The 13332-nt window shown below is 42.9% G+C and overlaps 1 pseudogene; it reads left to right on the top strand.

Annotated features, from left to right (window-relative positions):
• Nucleotides 1-12354: 12354 nt before the first annotated feature.
• LOC138446814 (adenosine 5'-monophosphoramidase HINT1 pseudogene) lies at nucleotides 12355-12841 on the top strand (annotated as a pseudogene).
• Nucleotides 12842-13332: the final 491 nt, after the last annotated feature.

Here is a 13332-nt window from a genome sequence, read left to right as displayed (position 1 = left end):
CATTGTCCACACTCAGAAAGAAGAGTACTTTTCTTTGGCCTGTAATGGTTTAACTACAGCATTCTAGGTAACTTACTGTGCAGCTCCGTAAGAGCTGGGGTTGGGAATCTGTCTATAATGCTTCGTGAGTCATAGACAGTCTGATCCACAGACCTCTTATTTGTTTTCCTATTATATGTGTAATTGTGGCAGACTCACCTGTTAAGTTAGTTGCTCGGTCATGTCCGACTCTTCTGAGACCCCATGGACTGTAGCCCTCCAGACTCTTGTGTCCATGAAATTCTCCAAGCAAGAATACTGGAGTGGGTAGCCATTCCCTGGTGGCTCAGACAGTAAAGAATCTGTCTGCAATTCAGGAGACATGGGTTCAATCACCAGGTTGGGAAGATCCCTTGGAGAAAGGAATGACAACCTATTGCAGTATTCTTGCCTGGAAAATCCCATGGACAGAGTTGCATGGCGGGCTACAGTTCACAGGGTTACAAAGAGTTGGACATGGCTGAGCACAAATACACACAACACAACACAAGTAATAAGCACTTTATTTTAAGCCATGGAGTTTGGATCTGGTGGATAGGTAGCTTTACCACAGCAATAAATAACCTATTCACAAGTTGGTACACAGAGTGAGGTCTTAACAAGATTATCACTAAGTGTTCAATCACTAAGTCGTGTCTGACTCTTTGCAACCCCATGGACTGCAGTATACCAGGCTTCCCTTTCCTTCACCATCTCCTGGAGCTTGCTCAAACTCCTGTCCATTGAGTCCATGATGCCATCCAACCACCTCATCCTCTGTCGTCCCCTTCTACAAAAATCTAACCTGTGGCATTGTTTTTGTGACCAGGTGGCAGATACAGCCTAGAAAAAAAAAAAAAAAACACCAGAAATAAAACTGTTGTAGAAACCTGGAAGAAGTGGCAATGAAACTGTTATAAGAGGGTGGAATGTTGGTGACTCACGCTATCATAGTGGCAAAGTGTGAAATGGAAGATAGAAAATGTTCCTGACGAAACTCTGGGCTTCAGCAAAGAAATTAAGGCAGCTGGCTTGAAAGCATCAGCTGGCTCTCGCTGGCTGTATATAACCAAGTAGTACAAGAAAAAGAGGAACTCAGAAAATAACTGGACAACTTGCAAGTTGCACACAAAACACAAAGGTGCCATACTCTGCTAATCTGGAAACTAAAATTCTTTTCATCTCCAGCCGTTTCAGCCAGGAAAATATTCTCCTGTTAAGACATGGCCATGGATACAGATCAAATTAAGGATGAATCATTGAGACCATTTGTTAACACTTCTTGGATTGTTAAGGAGACGTATGTAGACCCACGGTAAAAGAATCTACCTGCAATGTAGAAGACCGAGGTTTGATCCCTGGGTCAGGAAGACCCCGTGGAGAAAGGAATGGCAGCCCACTCCGGTATTCTTGCCTGGAGAATTCCATGGACAGAAGAGTCTGGAGGGCTACAGTCCATGGGGTCACAAAAGAGTCAGACACGACTGAGAAATGAACACTTACACTTACTACTTATGCAGACCTGGGTTCAACAAAAGGTTCAACTAGGTTTGACAAAAGGGCTTTCAAGATTCTTAAGGAAACCATCCTACAGTGATATAACGAGCAGAAAAACTCAGAGGATAAATAGAGACGGAGAAGTGTGTCTCCAAAGACTGCAGGTTTCTGTTTTTGATACACAGCGTACCCCGGACTAAAAGAAACCGAGAGTGTTTAAAATGAAAAAAAAAAAAATTAAGGCTTCTGCAAACCCAGCTTTCTACAAGAAGCAGGCTGAGAAAGTTGTTCTAAGGGTACATTTTCCAATCTTTCCTCAGCAGTGGTCAAGAAGTAAAGCTAAGGACATCTCGGAGGACAGAGATAAGCGTTAGAGAGAACAACAGACTGGGGAACCACTCAGAAAAAGACCCCACAATTTGAAGAATTGACCGTGAGCAGATGCCTGGGCCAGTCTGATGGAAGGTTAGTGATGGAGGAGCAGACTGGAACCACCCCCGTCATCCCAGCTGAACTGGTTCACGACCAGCTGACAGCTGGTCAACCACCCCAGACACATGAGCAGTAAGTTCCTGCTACATTAAACCTTGAGTTTTGGAGCTGTGTGTTGAGCAGCACAATCCCGAAAAAACCAATACACCATTCCTCCTGGTCTCCCACTTGCCCTCCTCAAAGCCCAAGTCTCAGTGTGCTTCTTACTTGAGGCTGCTGTCTGGATACCTTGTTTAAAAATCAGAACCCTCACTTCTATCCTCAGTAATTTTGTTATAGATTTATGAATCCTTGATATAGAGTCCTAGCTGTGCTGCCTTCCTATCATTAGAGATGCTTTCTAAAATCAAGGTTACACCCCTCTCCACAGCCTCCGTCTCTGCCACCAAGTTACAACCGTGTATCCAGCCCTCGCAGCTGCAGACCTTGAGTACATGGGTTAAACAACCTGGGTCTCCTTCTTCTCATCTTTACAATGAGAATATTGGAGGATCCTTGGACCCAGTTTACACTTGTGGACTTCCCTGGTGGCTCAGCAGTAAAGAGTCCACCTATCAATGGAGGAGATGCCAGTTCTATCCCTGGGTCTGGAAGATCCCCTAGAGAAGGAAATGGCAAGCTATTCCAGTATTCTTGCCTGGACAAGAATCCCATGGACAGAGGAGCCTGGAGGGTTACAGTCCACAGAGTGTCAAAAGAGTCAGATACGACTGAGTGAATAACTCACCCACCACCAGCAGTTTCTCCATATCCTGTTAAACGTGTTTTTATATGTCATCTATTGCCCTAAAATAAGATGTGGTACATGTGGCTATTCCTATCTTACAGACGAGGAAACATGGGGCACAGAGTTTTTGCAAAGCTCACCTAACAAGCAAGCAGCAGAATAAAAGCTATCTTCGCCTTGCCAAAAAAAGAAAAAAAAAAAAAAAAAGTGGAACCAGTAACAATAATGACCCCTTCCAGAAAAATGGAAAAAGCTGCTAACTACTTCAATAGAAAGAAACCCGAGCTTAATTTATTCTTCTAGGAATTAAGAATGATTTGTAATATTTGGCAGTAAGGACTATAATATGCTTGAAGTTTAATAGACTTGGGAGACGTATTGACTAATTAGAAACAGCCTTGCTTGGAAGTGACTGCTTTCTGTGAATCAGGAATTTTGCCTCTGGGCACTTTTTCTCCACTACTCATAACTGAACTCTTAAGTTGGCAAACAAGCCCTTTATTCAAGCACTGCTCTTTTCCTTGCTGGTTCATTCAACACAAGCATTATCGATTAGTGTCTGTGTGCCAGGCCCTGTGCACTCACTTTGCCAGGCATGCAGTTGAGAGCCAAACAGCCTGGTGTCTGAGTTTTGAAGGCCAAGAATCAAACACTTCTGTCTGGCATTTTCTAATTAAACCATGTTTATGTGATGAACACAGGGGCTCGAGGTATTGCAATACAGCAGTGACAAGCTGTATTGTCACCTGCTGCAACTGGTGACAAGCTGAGTGCCCTCAAAGTGAAGTTGCCAGAGATTCTCCCAAGATCAGGCTTGAAGAGGAGATGATACTCAAGTCTAATTTTTTCACTCTTGTGAGGCTGAGCACTGAGCCCTCAGTCATCTCTTGTTTCTCTCACTTGCCATGCTTTGAAAACTCCCGGCTGTTCAGTCACTAAGCTGTGTCCGACTCTTTGAGACCCCATGGACTGCAGCACAGCAAGCTTCCCTGTCCTTCACCATCTCCCAGAGTTTGCTCAAGCTCATGTCCATTTAGTCAGTGATGCCATCCAACAATCTCATCCTCTGTCACCCACTTCTCCTCCTGCCCTTGGGATTTCCCAACATCAGGGTCTTTTCAAGTGAGTTTGCTCTTCACATCAGGTGTCCAAAGTATTGGAGTTCAGCTTCAACATCAGTCCTTCCAATGAATATTCAGGGTTGACTTCTTTAGGATTGACTGGTTTGATCTCTTTGCAATCCAAGAGACTCTCAAGAGTCTTTTCCAATACCACAGTTCGAAAGCATCAATTTTTCAGACCTCAGCTTTCTTTATGGTCCAACTCTCACTCATCCATACATGACTACTGAAAAAAACATAGCTTTGACTATATGGACCTTTGTTGGCAAAGTGATGTCTCTGCTTTTTAAAACTCTGTCTAGGTGAAACTCCAATAATTTGGCCACCTGATGCGAAGAACTGACTCATTTGGAAAGACCCTGATGCTGGGAAAGATTGAGGGCAGGAGGAGAAGGGGACGACAGAGGATGAGATGGTTCGATGGCATCACTGACTCAATGGACATGGGTTTGGCTGGACTCTGGGAGTTGGTGATGGACAGGGAGGCCTGGCATGCTGCAGTTCATGGGGTCACAAAGAGTCAGACACAACTAAGTGACTGAACTGAGGTTCATCATAGCTTTTCTTCCATAGCTTTCTTCTAGGGAACTCTTTAAAAGCAGAGGTGCCCAACCACTCTCTCCTTCTAGGAGAAGCTCATCCAGTGGGTGCCGGGGGCATGGGAAGGAGAGGATCTTATCTGTAGTCTTTCAAACTTTGCACTTGGGTCTTACACTCAGCCAGGGATGAGAACCACTCAGTGTGAGCTCCATACACATTTTCAATGTATGAAAAATGGATGAGCAAATATTATTAAAGTAAATGGGTACCATACTTCTCAAAGCTATCTGGTACACTGTTGGGTATAAATTCTAAACCCAAGAGGAATAGGAGAAAATGAGGGTCAGAGTCATGTGTACTATAATAGACCAAAGTAACATGGTGTTTCTTAGGTTGAAAATGAGGACAAATTTCAACACTAAAACCTTTCTTAGGGAAGATAGTATTTATACTTTTATAAGCTCTTTATTGAAAAACATGTTTTTCAAAAAACTATAAATTTATCAAAACTTTCAAATAATTGAATTTTACTAATTTTACATATCTACCTACATTTGAAAAATACTCATCCATACATAACCAAGACATTTTTTATTTAGCTTGCGTGCATGCTCGGTTGCTTCAGTCATGTCTGACTCTCTGTGATCCGATGGACCCTAGCCTGCCACGTTCCTCTGTCCATGGGATTCTCCAGGCAAGAATACTGGAGTGGGGTGCCATGCCCTCCTCCAGGGGATCCTCCTGACCCAGGGATCAAACCCGAGTCTCTCGCATTGCTGCATTGCAGAGAGATTCTTTACTGCTGAGCTACTGGGGATGCTCTTGTTCAGCTAACAGACGTTTGTGAACTCAGTAAGTGACTCTGACCCGGTGGAATTCACGGTCCACAAATCAGGAGCCTCAGACACAGACCACCTAACCAGCAATGAGATGAGAAGGAAATGTTTACTTAAATTGAAGAAGAGGCAGAACTAGACTGTTTACTGGTAAGGAGTATTTTAGATTTCTACATAGTGAAAAAAAATTCACCAGGACCAAATATAAAAGGTTGAGTTGTGGTTTTGTTTTGCTTTGATAAGTTACTATCCCATAGAATAAGTTGTTTTAGTGTACCAGAGGAAAACAAATAAATTAGACTAGGCCCTGAGAGATAAAAAATGACATAGAGAATAACTGAGATAGATCATTAATATTTTCTCAGAATAGGATCAGATTTAACATGATAATATCTGGAAGGATGTGGCCATGAGGAGAAAAGCCATTTGATTATTCAATTTTGTGAAAAGGCACTAATGTAAAATAATATACTGGTTAAGGATGTAATATCAAGTGCATACTTGATAAAAGTAAACGGCAATAACAAAAATCCCATAAAAAGTCAAAAAATTTTATTTTAAAGATTTATCAAATGTCTGGAGGAAAAATATATATCAGTTCAGTTCAGTTCAGTTACTCAGTCATGTCCGACTCTTTGTGACCCCATGAATCGCAGAACGCCAGGCCTCCCTGTCCATCACCAACTCCCAGCATTCACTCAGACTCACGTCCATCGAGTCCGTGATGCCATCCAGCCATCTCATCCTCTGTCGTCCCTTTCTCCTCCTGCCCCCAATCCCTCCCAGCAGCAGAGTCTTTTCCAATGAGTCAACTTTTTGAATGAGGTGGCCAAAGTACTGGAGTTTCAGCTTCATCATCATTCCCTCCAAAGAAATTCCAGGGCTGATCTCCTTCAGAATGGACTGGTTGGATCTCCTTGAAGTCCAAGGGACTCTCAAGAGTCTTCTCCAACACCACAGTTCAAAAGCATCAATTCTTCGGCACTCAGCTTTTCTTCACAGTCCAACTGTCATAGCCATACACGAGCACAGGAAAAACCATAGCCTTGACTAGACAGACCTTTGTTGGCAAAGTAATGTCTCTGCTTTTCAATATGCTATCTAGGTTGGTCATAACTTTTCTTCCAAGGAGTAAGTGTCTTTTAATTTCATGGCTGCAGTCAGCATCTGCAGTGATTTTGGAGCCCAAAAAGTTAAAGTCTGACACTGTTTCTACTGTTTCCCCATCTATTTCCCATGAAGTGATGGGACCGGATGCCATGATCTTCGTTTTCTGAATGTTGAGCTTTAAGCCAACTTCTTCACTCTCCTCTTTCACTTTCTCCAAGAGGCTTTTTAGTTCCTCTTCACTTTCTGCCATAAGGGGTGCCATCTGCATATCTGAGGTTATTGATATTTCTCCCGGCAATCTTGATTCCAGCCTGTGCTTCTTCCAGCCCAGCATTTATCATGCATAAGATCAAAAAGTGGTTCTTTGGTCTTTTACTTAAAAATTTTTATTTATTTACTTAGCTGCATTGGATCTTAGTTTCAGAGCACTCGATTTTCATTGCAGCACACAGGTTTCCCTAACTGCAGCTCACAGGCTCTAGAGCAAATGGGCTTAGTTGCCCAGAGGCATGTGAGATCTTAGCTCCCTGACCAGGGATCAAACCTGCATCCCCTGCGTTGGAAAGTGGTTTCTTAATCACTGGACCACCAGGGAAGTCCCCAAAACTGGTTCTTAAGTAGAAAACATTTGTGATTGAAAGGCAAAATAGGAGAGGCTGTCAAAGAAAAGAGAAAAAGGCATCTTGTCATTGAATGGATAAGCTGCTGATGTGTGAAGGTCACAGAAGTCACCCGGTGACAAACAGAATTGTTGCTCCCCTTTCTCTTGTCTTCCTGTTTTGTCACATGGCCCTGAGCTGTTCTCTGGAAAGTATGAAGCTAAAGAAATGAATGAGGTGGTAAGGTTAGGATTCAACAACACCCAACGCCCTCGTATCACAGATCCGCCTTTTCTCCCACACACACGCCATCATATTATTGGCCTGGTCTGGAAACAGAGCATGACTGGAACTGGAGAGAGACGTGACTTTACACAGAAAAGTCGAGAAGGCTTTTTCTGAAGGGGAGATTTGAAATCAAACCCTAATGATGCCTACTTTGTTTCAATATGAAAAGTGTTTTTCTAGTTGTTTGAAAAATTAGTGATTGACAGGTAGGAAGGCAAGGTTTGGGGCTTCCCAGGTGGCATCCCCTACCTGTCAATGCTGGGGGCTTCCCTGGTGACTCAGATGGTAAAGAATCTATCTGCAATGCGGGAGACCCAGGTTCAATCCCTGGGTTCGGATGATCCCCTGGAGGAGGGTATGGCAACCCACTCCAGTATTCTTGCCTGGAGAATCCCATGGACAGAGGGAGCCTGGTGGGCTGCCATCCAGGGTCACAAAGAGTTGAACTAAAGTGACTTAGCACGCACACAAGGTAAGGTCTGGATTATAGTAATATTCGGTGAATGAAAAAAAATTGCTTAAGCAGATTGCTCACTCCCCATCCTTACCACTCACACAAGCTCAGGTTACATTCAGGTTGAAAATTTGTATCTTGGGAATTCTCTGGTGGTTCAGTGGCTAGGACTCCAAGCTCCCAATGCAGGGGGTCAGGGTTCAATCCCTGGTCAGGGAACTAGATTCCACATGCTGCACTAAGAGACCATATCCCACAACTAAGAACCCAAAGCTGAAAAAAAAAAAAAAAAAGGTGTCTCTCTTGGGATCTCACACCAACAATCAGAGCAGGTGCCTGGGGACATCTCTGGGCTGAAGCATTCAGTGGCAAGCCAGACTTCTCAGACACCCCGGAAACCCATCCACTCTGAGGGCGCTGCTGCGGTTCACCTCTTCACCTTCTCTGAGTCGATGCGCGCATGCCTGCAAAGTTGCTTCAGTCATGTCCAACTCTTTGCGGCCCTGTGGACTGTCGCCAATGCACACCCTCAGTCAGACACCTGGAACTTCCATTCGGCAAACCAGCTAAGAAAGAGAATCATCTCAGACACTAATAATTAAGTAGATGTTGGGAAATCAGGAATCAGGTTTGGCGGTACTTAAACTACAAACCACTTTTCACTCGCCCCAATTCCTGCTGATTGCTCATCAAAATGACTCCCCAAACCCTTGGGAAAGCAACAAGGAAGGCTGGAGAAATGCTATGTATTGTTAAGCTGCTCTGTAATGAACCACTTCCTTCCCATGGTGACAGACCTCTTCAATCCAGGAAAAAGCTTTTAATAAATGCTTTGGTAAATAATCCTCATAATGATCATTGTGTTATTGGCTAAAATGGTGTTGAATAACAAAACTGCCCTTCTGTAGCACTTTAAAAGATAAAAAGGCACTAACTCAAAGAAGATTGCTTTTGTTTTTAATTCCAGCGTGTTTCCGAGAAATCCACTTGAACATTTGCAGCAACAGTGGAAAATCTTTAACCAGACAAATGAAAATTTTTTTCTTATTGTGCATCAAGTAGTCAAATTGCACCCGGTATTGTAAAATGAGAGTGGTTTGTTGCTAGGCAATTCCATGAATCATCTCAAACCAAGTTTTAAGCAGACCAATGACAGTGTGTCCCCTTAATTTGTTTTTCTCAGTAGAGCACAATTTCTGCTTGAGCAATAAAATATATGAACTGATCGTATGGGAACCAAATTTTGTGAAACAATAAATAAATCTTATCCCAACACTGACTAATATTTAATGATAACCATAATTATTGCTGTAATGCATGGGAATCAAATACCAGTGATCTAAAACCTAGGCAATGATTGCACTTGGCATTATGCCAACACTGCAGATAAAAGTAACTCTGGGATCAGCCTGGGAGAAGAAAGAATAGGAAAAAGTTCTGAACTGTTTCCAAAAAGACCTACTACATTATATCTACTACTGCGGGCAGGAATCCCTCAGAAGAAATGGAGTGGCCACCATGGTCAACAAAAGAGTCCGAAATGCAGGACTTGGATGCAATCTCAAAAACAACAGAATGATCTCTGTTCGTTTCCAAGGCAAACCATTCAATATCACGGTAATCCAAGTCTAACCAGTAATGCTGAAGAAGCTGAAGTTGAACGGTTCTATGAAGACCTACAAGACATTTTAGAACTAACACCCCCAAATGATGTCCTTTTCATTATAGGGGACTGGAATGCAAAAATAGGAAGTCAAGAAACACCTGGAGTAACAGGCAAATTTGGCCTTGGAATGCGGAATGAAGCAGGGCAAAGACTAATAGAGTTTTGCCAAGAAAATGCACTGGTCATAGCAAACACCCTCATCCAACAACACAAGAGAAGACTCTACACATGGACATCACCAGATGGTCAACACTGAAATCACACTGATTATATTCTTTGCAGCCAAAGATGGAGAAGCTCTATACAGTCAACAAAAACAAGACCGGGAGCTGACTGTGGCTCAGATCATGAATTCCTTATTACCAAATTCAGACTCAAATTGAAGAAAGTAGGGAAAACCACTAGACCATTCAGGTATGACCTAAATCAAATCCCTTATGATTATACAGTGGAAGTGAGAAATAGATTTAAGGGCCTAGATCTGAGAGATAGAGTGCCTGATGAACTATGGAATGAGGTTCATGACATTGTACAGGAGACAGGGATCAAGACCATCCCCATGGAAAAGAAATGCAAAAAAACAAAATGGCTGTCTGGGGAGGCCTTACAAATAGCTGTAAAAAGAAGAGAAGCGAAAAACAAAGGAGAAAAGGAAAGATATAAGCACCTGAATGCAGAGTTCCAGAGAATAGCAAGAAGAGATAAGAAAGCCTTCTTCAGTGATCAATGCAAAGAAATAGAGGAAAACTACAGAATGGGAAAGACTAGAGATCTCTTCAAGAAAATTAGAGATACCAAGGGAACATATCATGCAAAGATGGGCACAATAAAGGACAGAAATGGTATGGACCTAACAGAAGCAGAAGATATTAAGAAGAGGTGGCAGGAATACATAGAAGAACTGTACAAAAAAGATCTTCACACCCAAATAATCATGATGGTGTGATCACTCATCTAGAGCCAGACATCCTGGAATGTGAAGTCAAGTGGGCCTTAGGAAGCATCACTACGAACAAAGCTAGTGGAGGTGATGGAATTCCAGTTGAGCTGTTTCAAATCCTGAAAGATGATGCTGTGAAAGTGCTGCACTCAATATGCCAGCACATTTGGAAAACTCAGCAGTGGCCATAGGACTGGAAAAAGTCAGTTTATATTCCAATCCCAAAGAAAGGCAATGCAAAAGAATGCTCAAACTACTGCACAATTGCACTCATCTTACATGCTAGTAAAGTAATGCTCAAAATTCTCCAAGCCAGGCTTCAGCAATACATGAACCGTGTGAATTTCCAGATGTTCAAGCTGGTTTTCGAAAAGGCAGAGGAACCAGAGATCAAATTGCCAACATCCGCTGGATCATGAAAAAGCAAGAGAGTTCCAGAAAAAATCTATTTCTGATTTATTGAGTATGCCAAAACCTTTGACTGTATGGATCACAATAAACTGTGGACAATTCTGAGAGAGATGGGAATACCAGACTACCTGACCTGCCTCTTGAGAAATCTGTATGCAGGTCAGGAAGCAACAGTTAGAACTGGACGTGGAACAGCAGACTGATTCCAAATAGGAAAAGGAGTATGTCAAGGCTGTATATTGTCACCCTGTTTATTTAACTTCTGTGCAGAGTACATCATGAGAAATGCTGGACTGGAAGAAACACAAGCTGGAATCAAGATTGCCGGGAGAAATATCAATAACCTCAGATATGCAGATGACACCACCCTTATGGCAGAAAGTGAAGAGGAACTAAAAAGCCTCTTGACGAAAGTGAAAGAGGAGAGTGAAAAAGTTGGCTTAAAGCTCAACATTCAGAAAACAAAGATCATGGCATCTGGTCCCATCACTTCATGGGAAATAGATGGGGAAACAGTGTCAGACTTTATTTTGGGGGGCTCCAAAATTACTGCAGATGCTGATTGCAGCCATGAAATTAAAAGACGCTTACTCCTTGGAAGAAAACCTAGATAGCATATTCAAATGCAGAGACATTACTTTGCCGACTAAGGCCCATCTAGTCAAGGCTATGGCTTTTCCAGTGGTCATGTATGGTTGTGAGAGTTGTACTGTGAAGAAGGCAGAGCACCGAAGAACTGATGCTTTTGAACTGTGGTGTTGGAGAAGACTCTTGAGAGTCCCTTGGACTGCAAGGAGATCTACCAGTCCATTCTGAAAGAGATCTGTCCTGGGATTTCTTTGGAAGGAATGATGCTAAAACTGAAACTCCAGTACTTTGGCCACCTCATGTGAAGAGTTGACTCATTGGAAAAGACTTTGATGCTGGGAGGGATTGGGGGCAGGAGGAGAAGGGGATGACAGAGGATGAGATGGCTGGATGGCATCACTGAGTCGATGGACATGAGTCTGAGTGAACTCTGGGAGTTGGTGATGAACAGGGAGGCCTGGTGTGCTGCGATTCATGGGGTCGCAAAGAGTCAGACATGACTGAGCGACTGAACTGAACTGAACTGAGATTCATGGGCCAAATCATGGGTCTCCATGACTTGAGGAATTGCACTGGCCTCTGTTTTCAAGGAGTACAGTGAAGGAGGCAACATTCCATGGGACTGTAGGTTTTAATATAGCTGTTATACGTTAATCTTGTAAATCACTGCATATGGTACTGCAGCCATGAAATTAAAAGACACTTGCTCCTTGGAAGAAAAGCTATGACCAACCTAGACAGCACATTAAAAAGCAGACACATTATTTTGCCAACAAAAGTCCATCTAGTCAAAGCTATGGTTTTCCCAGCAGTCATGTAGGGATGTGAGAGTTGGACCATAAAGAAAGCTGAGCACCAAAGAATTGACACTTTTGAACTATGATGTTGGAGAAGACTCTTGAGAGTCCCTTGGACAGCAAGGAGATCAAACAAGTCCATCCTAAAGGAAATTGGTCCTGAATATTCAGGAAGGACTGATGAATATTCATCGGAAGGACTGATGCTGAAGCTGAACCTCCAATACTTTGGCCATCTGATAAGAAGAACTGAGTCCCTCCTCCCGACCTTCTCCCCCGCCAGCTGCATGGGAGGGAGGCAGAGATGGCAGATGAGATCGCCAAGGCTCAGGTCGCCCGGCCTGGCGGTGACACGATCTTCGGGAAGATCATTCGCAAGGAAATCCCAGCCAAAATCATTTATGAGGATGACCAGTGTCTTGCTTTCCATGACATTTCCCCTCAAGCACCAACACATTTTCTGGTGATACCCAAGAAACATATATCCCAGATTTCTGCAGCAGAAGATGATGATGAAAGTCTTCTTGGGCATTTGATGATTGTTTGCAAGAAATGTGCTGCTGATCTGGGCCTGAAGAAGGGCTATCGAATGGTGGTGAATGAAGGTTCAGATGGGGGCCAGTCTGTCTATCATGTTCATCTCCATGTTCTTGGAGGTCGGCAGATGAACTGGCCTCCTGATTAAGTGTGCTATAGGGATAATTTTGCCTTCTCTATGCAGTGATCAGGTTTGCAAGTTCCAATATGCTAAACAATTTTTTTTTTGCTGTGTATGGAGATATTGCAAAAATAATTTTAAAAACCCATACATAATAAAAGACATCATACAAAAAAAAAAAAAAAAGAAGAACTGAGTCACTGAAAAAGACCCTGATGCTAGGAAAGATTGAAGGCAGGAGGAGAAGAGCATGACAAATGAAATGGTTGGAAGGCATCACTGACTTGATGGATATGAGTTTGAGCAAGGCCCAGGAGTTGGTGATGGACAGGGAAGCCTGGTGTGCTGTGTTCCATGGGGTCACAAAGAGTTGGACACAACCTAGCGACTGAACTGAGTAAAGTAAACAGTTACGTAATCATATCCAATACAAGGGGAGTAAAGGTGACTCTAAAGTATTATCAGTATATGAGCATTTGTGAAGTCTTTCTTCACTATCTATCTGCAAAGTTCATGTGTTTATTTAAGGATGTGGATATGAATGGGCTTCTCAGGTGGCGTTAGTGTAAAAGGACCTGCCTTCCAACACA

Source organism: Ovis canadensis, chromosome 10, assembly GCF_042477335.2.
Source record: "Ovis canadensis isolate MfBH-ARS-UI-01 breed Bighorn chromosome 10, ARS-UI_OviCan_v2, whole genome shotgun sequence".
Taxonomy (NCBI): Eukaryota; Metazoa; Chordata; class Mammalia; order Artiodactyla; family Bovidae; genus Ovis; species Ovis canadensis.
The sequence above is the reverse complement of the archived record's forward strand: the minus strand, read 5'-3'. Positions and strand labels throughout refer to the sequence as shown.